General features: G+C 40.4%; 1 long non-coding RNA gene across 6 annotated transcripts in view; it reads right to left on the bottom strand.

Annotated features, from left to right (window-relative positions):
* The window catches only part of LOC135579668 (uncharacterized), a 55,920-nt gene extending 37,927 nt beyond the window's left edge, over nucleotides 1-17,993 (bottom strand). For 5 of the 6 annotated variants that reach the window (XR_010473258.1, XR_010473262.1, XR_010473260.1 and 2 more), the window contains exon 1: nucleotides 17,288-17,993. This is a non-coding gene — a long non-coding RNA (uncharacterized LOC135579668). The remainder of the gene's footprint in view (nucleotides 1-17,287) is intronic. The other variant, XR_010473259.1, reaches the window with a different exon arrangement.
* Nucleotides 17,994-18,562: the final 569 nt, after the last annotated feature.

Here is an 18,562-nt window from a genome sequence, read left to right as displayed (position 1 = left end):
GGAACATCAGTTTTTCTTGGCAAGTTTGTATGATCTGCTCTGAAGCCAAAATTGCCCTTTAGCTGGAAGACCTCTCCTTCTTTCATTTCTGCCTTCCCCAGACTCTACTGTGGGTTTTCAGAACTTCTGCCCTCTCACCCTTGGCTTCCCAAGGCTAAACCAGGCAGACTCTGTTAATCCCCTTTGTATTGTAAACTCTCCATTCTCATCATCATCTGTCCTACTTTAATTCTTGTCTCTTGAACATGCTTGCTCTTAAGCCTACATAGTCATGCCTTGTACCTTACTACTAGTACTTTATTTCTTCCTTCACTTGCTTGATACAAGTCCTAAGACTGCACTTTCTGTATGATTCTGTTACACTGACAGCTCACAGATACCCTGTGTCTTTCTCTGCCTTTGTAATTTCCAACTCATGAACTCCAAGCATGTCACAAAATCTCTGTTTATTCATTTTATACGTGATCTTAATATTTTGAAATATTAAAAACCAATGTGTTCCACAGGCTCAGATCCTTAAGATCTTTTGGTTCTTTCTGTAGCATATCCCAGTTTTTCATCTGATGGTATCTGCCTACTTTGGGCCACCAGTAAGTTTCATTACCATAATTTTGGTTTTGTGTCAGTATCATAAAGAAAACTGTAAATTAGACTGGTCTCAGAACTGATCCTTCAGAAGCTACATCACTAAGATCCCTCTAAGTTGGTTCTTCCATCATAATTATTTTTTATCCCAATTGTAATGGATATACAGTCCAGTTAATCAGTCTCTCTCTCTTGCAAATTTTTGCATATTCACAGATTTGTGCTCTTTTTAGTCTTTCCATTTCATACCATCATGAATTATTCCTATATATGAACACTTAGAATGGTTCCAGTCTGTACCTTAGAACTACATCAGTCACACTGGCCAGTTTTACATTATTAGGATCCAGCACAATCTCCTTGCCAGCCACAGATGATAATTAACATTTTTCACCTCTGCAGCTATTGATTGTGCAGCACAGGTTAAGAGGACCCTAAGGCTTGCATTCAATGGGAGTGATTGTTATTGGAGAAGAGTGTTTTCATCTGAGCACTTCTTCTCTGTAGCTTCATTACTGTCTTATCTAACTTCAGCTAGAGTCACCTGCTCATCTCTTCAGGGCAACTGAAAGCTGTGAGGTCATGATGATTTCAGCTAATATTAAGCAGCCTAGAATAGGGCATCATACACAGAACACTGGGACTTCAAACTCTCACCACCTCTCCTGATGTCCCCATACACATACTGTTAGAGAAGATGAGCTTTCAGACTACTTGTATGAAAATGCATAAAAATTTGATTGATTATAAGTTTTATGCTCAGAATCAGTGTAATGTTGCTGCTGTAGCTCTGTTCCTATTGGATCTGAGAAAGAATGGGCAGGGAACAGAACACAAGAAATGTATCTGCCTGTCCAAAAACAAAAGGTGAAAGCGAACATACAGAAAGGACATGGATTATAAACCAACTAAATAGAACCAGAATTACTTTCAACATTCTTCAGAATAATTTGATTTTAAGAGTCCTAGGAGATGCCTACTAAGGATTGTTGATTCAGCCTCCTAAACAAAGTAGTAATTTTTGAGGTTGTGATGCCTGCCACCCATAGGATCAGTTATCTTGCTGTGAAAGAGAATAAACAGGTGCCATTCTCAAAATTTCACAAGATAAGTGGAAGACAAAGGGTTGGTCAGACTTTTTTGATTGTAATATCTTTTAACTGAACATATACAAGCAATCTGCTTACCATAGTTGTACTTGGGAATTCATACAAAAAGTGAATTCAGAAAGACAATCTATCTTTAATACTTTTGAACACAACTAGACTGCTCAGGGGTTGGGATTGCAAGGCACTTTTTTCTGACAGCTGATATTCACTGATTTGTCCAAAAATGCTCTTAGCACCCAGTCTCTATTTGAAACCACTTAAGTTGACTACTATCTCTCTAAAAATTGGGAGCAGTTTGTGTATTGAAGAATTAAAGGTGGACATTCCAGTAAACTACCATTTGTACAGGTTTTCAATGATCCATTCATTTGGGATTACAATTAAAACATTTTTTTCCTGAATAAGAAAACACATTAAAATATGCCAAACTCCCCTACCAAAAATAGTTCTCTAAATAGAGCAAAAAATTTTTTAAATCTACTGCTGTAAAACATTTATGCTGCTCAGCCACCTGCTACCTCCAAGCTCACTGGCCTTGTCTTTGGGCCCAAAGAGTACTTATTTGTGACCACTGTTGAAGACAGGATATTGAATTACATGGACTATTGGTCTGACCAGGTATGACTGGTTTTATGTTCTTATATTTACATTATTAGACTCAACAATTTATATTCAGACATGACAGGATCCATCCCAGTGGAGCAGGAGGAAAGTTAATACTGAAATGCTGTAATATACTCCATCAGCAAAAAGCCTCTTTGAGATGAAAGACAGCAGACTCACAAACCAAATTCGATCATGTTGACAGAGTTACGCTGATTGTCTGAGAAATTAACACACTTGCAACTTAAATAAAACTCTCCAACTTATGTTCTGTAGAAAGCCTGATTAATATTTTATGGTTTATTACCATTCTTTTGGTAAATTATTCAAAAGCATAGCTCAGCAAAGCACACGGGAAGTCCAGAGTGTCAGGTCAATTAGTTCTTGAAGCATTATGTAGAATTTCAAGTATTTGTTTCCAATTACAGAATATAAATGCTATGGCTGGGGAACAAGAGGAAGTGGGGAAGGTTAGATGTATGTCTTTAAAAAAAAAATCCACTTAAATATTTGGAGATTAATACCCCAAATGTTAGAGTTCTCCCTGTCATTACAGTTCTTGTAGCAACAGTAGTTCTGAGGCGAAAACCTAAGTTTCTGTGTGCTAGCTGAGAAAAATTAAGACGTATAACTGAGAATTTAATTTCTGCATGCCTCTGTCACGAATAGGTGAGTAAACTGACTAGCTATAGAAGCAGCTACTTTATTAGGGATCATTTAACAATCTGTTCCAAAATTTGTAGGCAGCTTGTTATTTCAGAAAATGAGAAAACTGTCATTTCCCAATGTGTTCTAGCTTCCTGCTACTGTGGGATTGTTCTCTCTTGTACATTGCAAATTGATCCCTTCAGACCACTGAAGCTTTCAAAGTCCCATGTATAAGGAACAATGCTTCCTTTCGAAGGCTGCTTACAACACAGCAGAGCTCATCAGGAAAGACAGCCAGCCCAAGTATTACTCTTCTTAATTGAGTCTAGCTTCTCCTCTATGTCTTTCCTAGTCTGGAAATTGTTCTAGTCTTTTGAGCAGTATATACATATCATTCTGGTATGTAAAAACCTTCAACATGCTTAGCTCTTAATTATTTCATCAGTTTCTCCCCTGGGTGCTACAGTTTACAGTCATGAAAGGTTTCAGCATTTCGATGGCAAGAAGATCTGTTATTATTCACAGTTTTCCTTAATGACTGTTGTGGTAGTCCCCTCATTTTTCCTCAGTCCTTGATTACTCCTTTGACAACATAGGCACACCTACCCACACTGCACTAAAAAATTAATAAATAATCCTAAAGCAAAAAAAGGCAGTGAGAAGGCTAACATCCTCAGTGTCGTCCTTCAAAGCTATGATTAGGCTCCAACCCGGTCTTATAGGCACCATTTAATGTTCTGTGCAGCATGTGCCTTTGTCATTATTTTGTCCTAGAAGGTAGCAACTTTACCTTTCCAGCTGAAAATCTGAAGAAGCCTGTCAATGCACACAGGATACATTGAATTATCACGTTTCAAAATGACTACTCACCCTCATACCATCACAATAATCCCAGCTGTGTCTAGGGACGCTCCTTTCAGGCTTGCCTTTGCAGTTTGACAAAAATCAGAGCTAAATCAATAAGTATATTCCACAGCATCCTGGAAACTCCTGGATCTCCCAGGTTTCAAAAGCAAGAACCTCTTGATTCCTGTCCCCAGTGACAGCACTTCCTAGAGCTTCCTGCTTCTTCTATAGAGATCAGGGATGGAAAAGATTTAGTCCCACAGCCATTCTGTCTGTGATTACACAGTCACATTAATGTAAGCTAAATCCATGACAATGGTGAATGGGATGGTTCTGCCCACCTCCATAACACTAAACACTCCCACTACATACCTTGTCTAGGTATAAGAGCCCATTCAGGTACACAGTGAGCTAGATCAGGTAACGGGTCTGGCAGAAAAAGAAAGGACAAACAAAGTCATGGCAAAGAAAAATAAGGGAAGAGGGAAAAGGAACAGAAGAGTGAGGGGAGGGTGGAAGAGGGTGAAGAGGGAAGATAATTTAACTGGATGACTTTCCTGATTTAGTTTATCTGGCCACACAAATGCTAGTGCCTTACCAGGGCACCTTAAGTCACAAAAATCCGGGCTTTCTGACCAAGTCAGCAAACCCACTACACCAGAGCATCTTGACTTCATAATTGAAACACCTCCCGTTCACCTCAGAGTCAGGAACGAGTAGGCAAATGGACTGACATTTGAAGTAAGAAGCAGGAAATATATTTAAGACAGTGTTGATTATAGAAAAAACTGATGAAAGAGAGAAAGGAGTACTGAAAGTGAATTCTTTAAGGCACATCAGCATAAAGGCAAGCTGACAATACCATTCATCAACTCACTAAATAATTTCCAGTCATCTTTTGAACAAGAGAATTGTGCAGTTCTCACATCATTCTCCATTCTCATTTAACAGGGATCCCATGCAATGCTACAGGCTTGGAGAAGAGTGGCTGCAAAGATGCTTGGCAGAAAAGGACCTGGAGGTGTTGGTTGACAGCTGGCTGAACATGAGCCAGTGATGTACTCAGGTGGCCAAAGAGGCCAACAGCATCCTGGTGCACATCAAGAATAGTGTGACCAGCAGGACTAGGGAAGTTATCATCCCCTTGTACGCGGTGCTGATGAGGCCTCACCTCAAATCCTGTGTTCAGTTTTGGGCCCCTCATTATAGGAAAAACATTGAGGTGCTGGAGAGAATTCAGAGAAGGGTGACAAAGCTGGTGAGGGGTCTGGAGCACAAGTCTGATGAGGAGCGGTTGAGGGAACTGGAGCTGTTTAGCCTGGAGAAAAGGAGGCTGAGGGGAGACCTTATCACTCTCTACAACAACTTCAAAGGATGTTGTAGTGAGGTTGGTGTTGATCTCTTCTCCCATGTACCAAGAGATAGGATGAGAGGAAATGGCCTCAAGTTGCACCAGGGAAGGTTCAGATTGGATATTAGGAAAAAATCTGTGACAGAAAGGGTTGTCAGCATTGGAACAAGCTGCCCAGGGAAGTGGTCGAGTCACCATCCCTGGAGATGTTTAAAAGACATATGGATGAGGTTCTTAGGGATGTGGATTAGTGCCACAATTAGGTTATGGTTGGACTCGATAATCCTGAGGGTCTCTTCCAACAAAAATGATTCTATGATTATATCTTGTTCTCAAAAACATTAGGCATAGACCACAGCTAATGACCAAACTGGCAGTACAATGGTGTGGTCGAGTAACTCACATAAGTACCTCTAATACTTGGTATTTCTTCAGTTGTTCCAAGAGATTCTCAAAGTTCTTCACACAAAGAATTAATTATAATACAGTTCACAACAAGCTGATAAAGTACAAAAGAGCCCACTGCACAGTTGGAATACAAAGGTACAGTGCATTGCTGTCTGTAACCACATAGTAAAAGAGTAGAATCATGTGGGTTATCTATCTGTCTATATCAAAATGTAAAATCTTCAACACCAGATTGAGCACCAGCAGTGGTCACAGTGGCAGTTACCACCACTGGGTCTTGCAGTTTTTGGGTGGACAGACTCTGTGCCACTCTGAAATGGCTCACTCCATCTGCCACCTCTGTCTAACTTGTCAAATACTGGCAAGGAAACACCATCTATGAAGTATATAAAGGAACTTTACAATCCAATGTTTATCCTTTCCCCAAAGATGGGCCCTAAGGAGATATTCAGTTAGGCACAGAAATGTCACTGAAACATGGAGCCTTCCAGGAAATTGCTGGTTAGCTCAGGGAACAAGACAAAAAGAAATCTAATGTTCCTATGAGAATCTGTATATTTTTCCATTACTGTTTTCAGAACAATACAACCAGCCATGCATCCTTTGGCAGGCTGCTTTCTGCTTTGGACCATGGTGAAATACGTACATTAGTATCTGCTCCTAGGTATCACCTTTTCAGACTGCGAACACCTCTTGCTGAGAGTACTTACGCTCAGCTTCACTAGTTTGTTTCCACCCACCAACTGGAGGCAAATTTACACTTTAAGAGATAGTGTAAATCTCCAGGAAAGAGACACTGCCCCTGTCAAATTTCAATTTTTCCTGACTACCCTTGCAGAAACTGATACACCTGATGTCTCGGATCAAGTGGGGTGTGGGTTGTCTGGTTTTGCAGAAAACTAAATCCTTTCAAATAATTTAATACTATTGTTTAGTACTTTGAAGGATTATTCATTCTCCTTCTTGGCACATGCAAGGGAATCAACCTTCCCAATGTGCCAGTTCAGCAGCTTGCTTGTTGTTAGATAACAATTCTTTACACTTCCTACTTTACTGCCTTTTGGTACACATGACAGCTTATTTAAGTTAAACTGTTCTTAAGCCACAGTGGAAGAGGAAACATCCCATTTGAATGCAAGGGGCAGAGAACCAACAGGTACAAATCTGAGCCCTTTCCTTGCTACATAACACAACTACTGCAATGTGCACGAGAGTGGCTGGACTGGGCCAAGCTGCAGAGCATTACATCGCTGCAGAAACCACCCTGTGCCAGAAATGCAGCATTCACTGCTGCATAATGTCCTCTGCAAACACTGCAGAAGATCATTTTACCTATCCCAGAATTCCTTCTAACTTCCCCAAAAGAAGGACACAACTTTAATGATGTGTTTTCTCACACTAGCATTTTCAGTTCATCCTAATTTCTCTACCTTGTACAAAAATAGATGTCAAGTTTTCGGGAGACCTCTGCACAGTTTTTCTTGACAATGACTCACTGAAGCTCCACAGGGATGCACATCTTTCCCCACGGGGTCAGAGCATACTTCACACATAATTTAAAAGCAAGAGATCTTCAGAGTCAACAGGGACAGCAGAAGGAGACATATTCTAGAAGAAGAATGTGTTGATTTAATCTTACATTTTCAAATTCTAGATGCTTAGCTTTGCAACTCTAAAATTATTTTGCATGGAAAATTGACATTAAAATGAAGATTGCATAGGCACAGATCTCCTCATGAAACTGGAGTAAAGCACAATGGCAGGGGAGAAACATAAATTAAAGGGACCAAACTCAAGCTGTAATTTTAAGATAGCCTACCAAAAATTTTCAGGGCACTGATGCAAAGAACCTCAGCTCCAAATTTCCACATGGCTTTAATTTCACAAAAAAATAAAACTGATTACAGTTCTGGAAAAGCTCAAACCACAATATCCTCTCTAACACAGTGTTTGGAGGGTTTATCAAGGCCCTTAAAGGGAGACTGTCATCCTGACCCCCTTGTACTTCATGTTGCAAGATCAGATACATGTCAGCTATTTCACTGGTTCTTCAGTCTCCTGTCTAACTTCTGTCTTTACTGTCATTTTTATCAGTGCCTTTAAGAGGCTTATACAAATGAAAAAGCAATGGCTTTTTCAAGTCCTAAAGACAAAGGACTGTATAGTTCAAAAAGTGAGGATAATCATATTTCAAATGTTACCAAACTGGAAGAGGAAAAGATTAGTGAGAGGAAGTACTTCTTAAGAAATGATCTCTTGGTCAGTTTGTGTGTTACTTTTAGCATCAGGTAAAAGCATTCAGGAAGAACTTTATAACCAAATGTTCTTGCAATGGGAAACCCCACACAACAGAGGAATAACTAATTGCCACTCAGCAGTTCTTCCAGACTCATACCAGAAGTGTATGTGGGGAAATGCTGATACCATGTAGGTGACCCCTTGGTAGTCTCCTTTCCAGTACGCACCATCAGGATCGGCATCATCAGCCTGTCACTGGAAAAGCATTCCACAGGGTCTTGCACTCAAGTTTCTTATTCTATCAGTTCCTCCTGGAGTACTTGCCAGCATGTTCTCTGTGCTACCAAAATGTTACATATGGCTTTGAAACATCAGTTAAGGACTTTCCCTTACAGGTAGCCTAAGCAGTTTGGTTTTTAGCTTCAGGCTACTACTAGTTGCCCTTCCAAGTTCAGGTATTGTGCATCTGTTATTACACCTTATTGTGTATGTGACACTTTAGGCAAATATGATAGTTTAGAAAATATAGATGCAATCCTTTCTCCAGAGTCACAAAACACACACAGAAAGTTCTCATTCAGGAATAAATTCTTGTATCACAAAGGAAGTGAAGGGAGCAATGGAGCTTTTGCCTTTGGGGTAAGATGTCAGTTTTAAGGAACAGTTGAAAGGGAGATCACATTTTATATATGCATATGATAATACATAAATATATACAATATAACAGTATGTAATATATGTATATATACACACAGACATCACAGATGTTGGAAGCCCTGGGGCAGGGAGGAATCCCAGCACAAAGTCCTGTGTGAGAGAGACAAAAAGGAGCAGTTGAAAGACAAGATTGGCAAAAACAGCAAGTGGACTTGTGGGCAGAAACGTGTGGGCAGAGTTGTTTACAGCCTTGAAGGCAAGGACAAGGGATATGAATTTGATGTGGATTTTCAATAAAATACACAAAGATTTTTTTACAATTACTTGGCTAGCATTTCTAGACTGTTCTGCCCTCTAATATCTTGTAGACTGCTCAGCTTTGGCATTTCTGAGTCCTTTAACTTGAAAAAGTTGGGGCAAGGGACTGGGATGAAGCAGACAGCACTACAACAGAGAGCCAAAATTCCTGATACATACACAGAAAACTCCGTCAGCAGAGATTTCCCAAGCAATATATGTCAGTCCAGGCAATCTTCGATTTGTTCAGTGTATTATTTTCTAGCACAAATGTCTGGATACATTTTTTTTGATTGTGCAAACAGGCACAAATTGGAAGGGTGAATGCCAGCAAGTTATTCACCCTTAAGAAACACATTTGACAAAGTTCTGGAAATAATGATTCTGGGTTTTGTCAGAATGGCAAAAGATAGGCTGCTGACATGTGGAGATGAGAATTAGTTAGGCACAGAACAATCATTACAATCCTATTGCCATATTCACCAAATAGAAAGCAAATATAGCAAAATTACACCCTATATCTCCAGTACACTAAATCACAGTGTCAGCAGGGTGCCAAGAGCCATCTTTTTGCTGTACATGCTAGTTCCCTGGCCACCAGTCACCAGTGTCAGAAGCAACGCACCCCTGAGTGACACCCTGAGCATGGGCAGGTGGGTGACGCAGTGGTGCCCAGTGGAGGAATATGAATTTCCTCCTGCTGAGTGGGAATCACCAGGTAAATGTGTGCTCGTCTCTTACTTCAGCTGAGCATGCGGGGGCCTTCATACAAATTAGATAAGATATCATATATGCCTAAAAATACAAAAAGCAGGACAGAAATACAGACCTTTATCAGGCAGACATTCCATTATGCTAGTGCCAGGTTTTCAAGTGTTGTAAAAAAAGTATTTAACACATGGAGTAGGTTCAAAATCTCACATACAGATTTTGCCCCAATTGAAAATAAAGCTGGAAAATTAATCCATGTCTCTCAGATATCACTGTAAGTCTAGGAGACCACACTGCTGCTCTAAACTTTTCCATGCTGAGACTTGGAACGGGTGGAAAGGGTTACTCCTACAGCTTTGGGATCTGCTGACAGCTGCAGCTCATCTTTGGTGGAACCACAATAATGGATGGAAAAGGAACGCACAACAATATTTTCTGTGTAAAAGGTCTCCACAACCCGTGTAAGCCTGGCCTGCTAAATCTTCACCAGCAAAGTGAGTAAAGTGAGACAAGACAGTATTACAGCAATTCCCTGTTCCTGCAGGTCTGTGGGAAACTCAGAGTGGGTGACAGCATCCCCAAAGCAGTGCTTATTTATATCTATGGACGTAAAGGCAACTGAAATCTTCCTAACTAAATACATGCCTGCAGTTGGGCTGCCAGGAGAGCTGAAACCCAAAACCAAATGTAAACTCACACTATACGTCCAGACAGTGAAACAGAGAAATTACTAGCCTCTACCAATGAAAATCAATGCAAAGCTTTCCCATCACTGGCTAAAAGCCAGTCTGTCCATGGCATGGACATCTCCAGCAGACTAAACATAGTTCAGATATACCATATTCATATGACCAGCCTTCATATCCGTGTTCTTGTGTAGTTTTGCCAAGTGAGTGCCCCCCTCTATAGCATAAAGTGGGGCATATGCCCACATCCAAAGGATGTTCAGGGAGGAAATGTTCGGGATGAGGTTGCAAGCCAAGTAAATTGTGCTGAGACACTGAATCTGGATTGTAAATCATCAATTGCATGTTTTTTATCCAAACAGCGCTAGGCATGTTTTTGCTTGTCTGTGCCAATCAGCTGCACAAAGCTTGCAATCAAACCTTCAGCTCAGTCTAGAAATGTTTTTTGCTTTGTGCCATACACTGCCATGTTTTCTTCTCTGTAGGAAAGCAACAAAAAACAGACAACAATTACTTTTTTTATAGAAACTCATTTAGTAAAAAGCAGCTACCTCTCCTAATCTGACATTATTTGGAACTACTCTCTTTCTGGGCCTGGTTTTATTTGCAGATTTGCAATAGCTTAACCAAGTCCATTTCAAAATATCTACCCACTCTTGGCCATTCAAAGCATTTCCTTTTTAGCACAAATTATTATAGCACGCTTCTGTAGTGTCTCTCAAAATATACTCCTGTTTCCCTCATATCTGGGGAAAGGTACCTGCCACTTGAAATCAACAGAGCTTCTTCAATGCTGGCCCAGTGCGCTCAGTAGCAGCCAGGAGAGGGTGACCTGTTTCAATCAGATGCCACTAGCCTGCCACCAGGGCAGCAGGAGCAGTGGCACTACTTCAGTCACGTTGTCACAGGGTTAGCAATGAAAAGACACATCCTCAGAATTTGTGAAATGAAAATCCTAGTGCACAGAAGCAATCCGCAAGCCACTTGGAAAGGCAAGAGGCCAGCCAGGCATATCTTGTTTCAGGCTTTCCTCAGAGAAACCCGCTCCAGGAGTGCTACGAAGTGGGGAGGAACAGCAATGAAACTTCACCCGTGGCTTTAATTACGTCTGTCCTTGTCTTTCTCTGCGACATTTATGAAGGAAAAGGGTGGTTTCAAATCTGACGGGAAGTGAGACTCGGGATGCTCCAAACAGCTTTTTAGCTTTGTTATACAGGGTACATGATTAGCCTGCTCTAGTTGCTGATATTATAGAGTTGAATATCTCATGGCATTTCCCCTATAGATTTACCATTCTTTGCAAAAGACGAGAGTGGGAAGTACCACCTGCACCACTTAATCAGTTTCCAATGCAGTTTGCATTCACTGTATATAATGTAAAGTAAGCTGTTTCTCATCCAATGGTGGCTGTCATCTTTACTTCTCTCTGAAGATGACACCAATGATTTACTAACACCTGTACATTTGCAATGTCAAATTCCAGCTCTTGAAATACAAAACTTAGCTCTGTGATACATGCCAAGACATCTGAAAGTACATATATCACCTCTACAAAATCTTCCTGGTACCAGTCCTTTACCAACTCAGGTATCAGGGTCCTTCATTAACACAAACTACTAGTAGCTGAAGTTTTAAATACAGGTTACTCTCTATTGTATAATGTCAATCAGTCATGAACTACCTTCATGTTCACTGGTGACTCATCTGGTAAATCCTGAATATTTTTCTTTTCTGGGAATTCAGGACTAATATAAAAGACTTCTTCAGTTAAATGTTGTTAAAAGTAAGAAACTGAATCAGCTGTAAAAATTCACAAGATCTGGCCTATGGGCAGTAGAATAATAATTTATTAACATAGTATTTAACATTTGGAAAATTCATGTGAGTTGTAACAGTCCTCAATATAACTAGAAGGTAAGCAACATAAAAACTACTTACTGGAACAAGTTCTCGGTCAATCAAGCAACGTTATGAAAGGGTGATATGATGATGTATGCATCCCACTACAAAATTCTTTACATTTCTGTAGGAGTAACAGCCAAGGCATCGACTGACTATGTTAAACTCTTTCTTTCCCACTCTGCCTCTTCCTCTGAGCAGTAGCTGTAGGGCCTTAACATTCATAGTCAGCTTTCTCAGTAATGTCCTTAGAGTGAAAAATGATCTTTGGCAAGAATGCAAAAAGGCAAACAAAAACCGTTGCCACTTATTATAGCTTTTCATATAGTTATGCAGCTATATAGTAAGCATTTTCACTGCTGTTCCTAAATCTGTTCCAAGAATCTCAGGGATTTGCAAAGCAGGCTGCTGTTTCTTTTCCTACCATCAAGAATCTGAGGAATCAATTCTTATTCCTTGTGTTCCCAGCAATCCTTGACATTTTCAATTAACAACTGGAACAACAGCTGATGTTACAGTATCTAGGATGATCCAAGGCTTTTTTCAGCTCCTTCCCTAAGCTGTTTTTTTGCATTTTAACCCATCTCCTACCAATTATTATATAAGCTGGGACCCAGGTTTGATATCTAAATTCAAAAGAATGGTGGAAGTATCAAGGTTAATTAGGTTTCTACATGTCTTGTGCTAGGCAGGAGAAAATCGAGGGACATGCAGGAAGAACTGAACTGTTACACTTTCTGTTTGTCAGCAAATGTCAGCTGGACAGTCTCTGGAGCTTGGGGGCAGCTAGGGTTGTTGCTGGGAGGAAGAGGTAGTACTTAGACATTCAAACTATATAGATCCATGAGAAGTCAGGCTGTATTTATTCTGCAGCTCCTGGAAAAAAACTTGTATTTGTTCTGTGTTTACTAAAAGGTTTGGTGTATCTGCCAGGATAAGATTTCAGTGTCTTCTTTTTCCTACATTTTCTTGTCCACATCTACAGGGAGTTTCAAAAAGATGGACCCAATTTGAAATTACTGTATCTCTGCAACCACAAACTGCCCATGAGTGAACGTCTCACAAACCGTGCAGCAGGTGGAGGGAACACTGAGCAATTTTAAAAAGGTTACTAAAACTTGGTGAGTCATTAAACTGTTTGCAAATTTTTGTGTAACTGTAATGTGTTGGATCCATCTTTTTGAAACACCCTGTAGTATTTGGAGGTCTCCTGCTAAGTTAAATCTATATTTATCCTGCAGATCTACATAGTAGTAAATCTGAATTTTGTACTGCCATGCTGAGTTTTTTCAGTGAAGTTTCTCTCAGCTTCCTCATTATTCTGAGGACACCTTGACAAGGAAAGGCTGTGCTGGAACTGGCAGATCTTACTGGATGTCTGAAACTCTGCGTGAGAGTTGGTGCTCCCTGTCAGTCCTCAGAACCTTATATTTTTCCTGCCTTGCAAACTCTGCTTTTATCTCAGAAATCAGCATTCAATAGTTCTGTCAGTTCCATGATTTTAGAATATAATTCAATTAGCCATATATACATTTCTCTGTCATACTCAAAATAAGCCCCACTATCCAGATTTTGCTACGATTGTGCAGGTATGCATTACTATAGATCAGTTTTTTGTTTATTATTTTCAGAAACAATTATGGATATCATGTTGCATTGCCCTGTATCTTATCTGAATGCTCCTTCCAAGTGGAATGAAGTACTACTTCTCATTTGATTACATTTTTATTTTCCCAGATGGCTAGTTTGTATGTCAGCAGTTACTTATTTTCTCTGTGCTACTAGGATAAGCACTCACTCTTCTGTTAGTGAAATGTCCAGCTTAATAATTTCTCCCTTGAAGTGCTGGTATCATACCAGTTTGTGCTTTAAATCTCTGCTTTCTTCTGACCACCCTTGTAAAATTTCAGTTTGTTCTAAACAAAATCTCTCTATGTAAGTTACAGTGTGAAATTCTGTTAATTTCAAAATTATAAAAGGAGCATGCTTCACTACATAAATTTCATACCCATCGATATCTCTTTCATGTAGTATTGATCTGTTTATCACCCTACTAAAGAAATCCATATTTCCTCCCTTATTTAGATTCTACAGAAAAATCATGTCGCTGTAGCTTCAGCATCATATGTACAACTTTAGCTGGTTGTAAACAGGAAAGTTTCTTCAACATGAGCAAATCTGGAATTCTTGCAGTCTTGGTAGGTGTGCTTCAAACAACCAACTGGAACCAGTTCTTACTAATTCCTTTTCAAACTTGAAATAGTTTCTTCCACAGCAAAATAGATATCAGGGAATATTAACCCGACTGTTCTTGAGAACACTCAGATCTGTATTTCTGGAAGATGCCATTGCTGAAAGTGCACCAAACAGGGGCAGATCCTTTGCATTGCTGTTTGCTGGTGTGTTAAGTATCTCTTTGGTCTGCTTTCACGATGTCAACAAAGCTCCTAATATGACATGTGATGCCTCCATTCTATGCAAGGTTATTAAGAACTAATTTATTAAATATGCTTATGAACATATAGTTCATAAGATGCATAAATGAAACTTGTAATTCTGGTAGCCTTATATGGAAAGGCAAATATACTTTTTTTTTTTTTTTTTTTTTAAAAAAAAGTGTTCAGGCACTTCCACCCCTGGTTTACAGGCCCTGCAAGATTGTCACTCTTGCTAAGAATTAAGACCGCTCGTGCATAGACAAATCTGTTTCAGTATTACTCTTCTTCGTTATTTTTATATGCCCAAGCTAAAGTTTCAGAGCACCAGAGGGTTTAGTTTTTCGACTACAAAGAAGCTTCTAAAGCTAGTTTGGCTCCTTGGATTCCGTGGGCAGGGTGACTATCATTGAATGGAGATGGTTCAAAATAGGCCAGCTGCAGGACAGGCAGAGGAAAAAGTGAGATGATGTAGTAAATTAACAAATCACAGGAAAATACTTCAAGAGTAGTCACCCCCACTTACCTCCAGATCTCTATTATTTTCCCTTCACAGCATACAGAGAGCAGCTAGCAGACCTAAGAGATGGCTGCTTCAGGAGGCCCTTACATAGTTAGCTTTAGATCAAATCTATATCTGCAACACCAGCCTATGTCCCATCTTTTTCTTAAGGTCAAAAATGCATTTCAACACAAACAGATTTGATGAACCATTTGCAATAGCCCAAAATTTGCAGCCATTTTTGCCATTTTGGTTTACTTGGCTGGATAAGTCCCTATTCCACAGTCAAGTGTGGTGGGTTGACCCTGGCTGGACGCCAGGTACGCACCACAACCACTCTATTTCTCCTCCTCTGCAGCTGGACAGGGGAGAAAAAATATAATTAAAGGCTCGTGGGTCAAGATAAGGACAAAGAGAAATCACTCACCACTTCCCGTCACAGGCAAAACAGACTTGACTTGGGGAAAATTAATTTAATTTATTACCAATCAAATCAGCGTAGCGTAATGAGAAAATAAAAACTAAATCTTAAGACATGTTCCCCCATCCCTCCCTTCTTCCCAGGCTTAACTTTACTCCTGAATTCTCTACCTCGTCCCCTGCAGCAGCACAGGGGGACATGGAATGGAGGTTGTGGTCAGTTCATCACACACTGTCTCTGCTGCTCCTTCATCCTCAGGGGAGTACTCCTCACACTCCTCCCCTGCTCCAGGGTTGAGTCCCTCTCACAGGAGGCAGTTCTCCATGAACTTCTCCAGCATGACTCTTTCCCACAGGGTGCAGTTCTTCACGAACTGTTCCAGTGTGGGTCCTTTCCACAGGGCGAAGTGCTTCAGGAAGACACTGTTCTAGCATGGGTCACAAGGGAGCCAAATGGAAATTCCAACATGCATTTTTTTTCATGTGATTTTGCTAAAACTGTTCTAGCCATTCCACAAAACTGTTTCTCATGACAAAGCAGTACTGGAGACAGTTTGCTCCAATTTGAACAGGCTGCTAGAATTTAAGATGGTTCCCAGAATATTTAGAGCATAGTACAGCTCTGTTTCTTAACTATTAGCCTGGCAACAGCTTCTTATCTCTTCAGATCTGCTTATTGCTGCCTATGTACCTCAGTTCAGTCATCCAGCCTTCCAATATCCAACATGAGAGAATGATATGAAAACATGGGAAAAAGCCAACTTGGCTTGTCCTCACCACCTTGCTGAACCACACTGGCAGCTTCTGCTGCTTTTTGACTCTTTTCAGTCTGGTTTATACCCCGGCTTCCCTTCCAGCAGGAAAGTGAAAGACGACTGGTACCCTGGTGGTGCTGCTGAACCAACGTGTGAGTCAAAGGACATCATGCTTTTGCTGAGTTTTGCACACAACTATGGTCCTCAGTAGTGATTTCTTCAAATCAGATGTAAGGGTCTACAGGAGGGAGTTGCAGGAGAACCATCTGCCATTAACAGAATTGTTAGTATGTCCAAAGGTCCAGCTCACTGAGAAGACCCACAGAAAAAGGAATAAGATTAATTAGAAGTCCCAAATGGCAACATTTTCTTTGTAAGACAAGAAGAACACGAGTTGACTTTTAGATCACAGAACAAGGGGAGGTGAGATTCGTTTTTGGTTTTAAGTGTGCAAATTGAATGGACAGATCTGGTCTGTGATGGTAAGGTATATCTAGAATAGAAAAGTCCTTCAGGAAGACACTGTTCCAGCATGGGTCACAAGTCCTGTCAGCAAACCTGCTTCACCCTGGGCTCCTCTCTCCATGAGTCCACAGGTCCTGCCTGATGCCTGCTCTAGCATGGGGTCACATGGGGTCACAGCCTCCATTGGGCATCCACCTGCTGCGGTGTGGGGTCCTCCATGGGCTGCAGGTGGATCTCTGCTCCACCATGGACCCCCTGGGCTGCAGGCAAACAGCAGCCTCACCAGGGTCTGCATCACAGAGGAATCTCTGCTCTGGTACCTGGAGCAGCTGCTGCCCTTCCTTCTGCACTGACATTGCTGCCTGCAGAGTTGTTTCGCTCACATCTTCTCATTCCTCTCTTCTGAATACTACCATGTTGAGCAGTATTTTTATTCCTTTTCTTAAATATGCAATCACAGAGGCATTACCACCATTGCTGATGACCTTGGCCAGCAGTGGGTCCGTCTTAGAGCCAGCTGCTGTTGTCTCTGTTGGACACAGGGTAAGCTTCTAGCAGCTTCCTACAGAAGCCACCCCTGTACCATCCCTGCTACCAAAACCTCACCATGCAAACACAATACACTAAGGTTTAGCATTTGCAAGCCAAATTGAAGATATAATGAATACCAACCTGGACTGAAGCATAGATAATTCTGAACAAGGTACAAGCTTGTACGCGGTAGCATCCAAAGGCAGTGGAACTTCTCATGTCGTCACTCAATCTCACAACACAGACACATACCAGAAGTCAGAGAGAATTTTAAAATACATTTCACTTTACCTTTGTTTTCCTTCCTCTGGTACAATGAAATAAAATAGCTACAGGCAGCCGGCCACGCCTTTTGGATGATGGTTTAAAACTCTGTGTTCTGATAGAATACCAAGTCTTTGGTTTTGTAAAACTCAAAATATACAGAACAGTCTTTCAGAACCAGCTCTTACTCCATAATTCCATAGTAAATATACTGCAAATATAATTTTCTGTGTTTGCAGCCTGTTCAAAGTGGCCTTGTTCTAGTGCAAAATAAAAAAGTCTTAAGCAGAAGTGAAACTTACTGGTCTATTTTCAGCATGCATACCCCAAGATGAGTGAAAAACAAAACACTGCTAATGATGAGATATAAATAATTTTCATTCTTTCAATACTAGCTGGCAACTTTAACATTTTAGTATGATTTTTATGGTGATGGCATCCTCTTAAAATAAAATAATAGCTAATTAAGAAAGTATATGTTTCCATAAATATATGCATAAAAAATAAATGGCCCCATATTTCTGTCTGAGTAGGAAGTAGGGAGAAAAAAAATATACAGCAAGAGGTTGGTCTGTACCATTTTGATAAGTTGCTATAAGGTGGAGGCAGCAGAAAGAGGAAAGCATCTATTGTAGTGCATTTATATCAAAACCATTTAATATAAAAATGCTAGTAAAAGGGTTTGTTGAACCAGATCCTCATATAGCTGGGGCTTTCATCTTTAATGGAAACAAATTAACTCATCTGATGTGAGAGGAATGTTTGATGAGGGTGGAAAGAATGCAAGGGCTTTTTGAGTAATCAGGGTTTAAACTTACAGGAAACAAATGTCAACTTACTAGAGGTCACTTCACCTCCATATGTCAGGCACTTATTGTGGAGGAGTCCCAGTCTAAGCTGTGGACAGTGAATGCTGCAAAGGAGTGGAGGGTTCCATCCATTAACCGGCACCCCAAGAATAATCTAAGTGATAATGGATGGCTTTGAATCAGCAATCAAACAGAGGTGGTTTGCATATAACTAGGCAGCTAAAAGGTTTTGTGTGAGATTGGTTAGGGCTTGGAATTGGAAATAAAACATAAAAGAAAGTAAACGTGCACCATAAATTAATCATACCACAACTGGAGATGAGCTCTGAAAAGGTCTTTTGGC

The sequence above is a fragment of the Columba livia genome, chromosome 5 (assembly GCF_036013475.1).
Source record: "Columba livia isolate bColLiv1 breed racing homer chromosome 5, bColLiv1.pat.W.v2, whole genome shotgun sequence".
Lineage (NCBI taxonomy): Eukaryota > Metazoa > Chordata > Aves > Columbiformes > Columbidae > Columba > Columba livia.
This window is presented reverse-complemented; position numbering and strand designations above follow the sequence as displayed.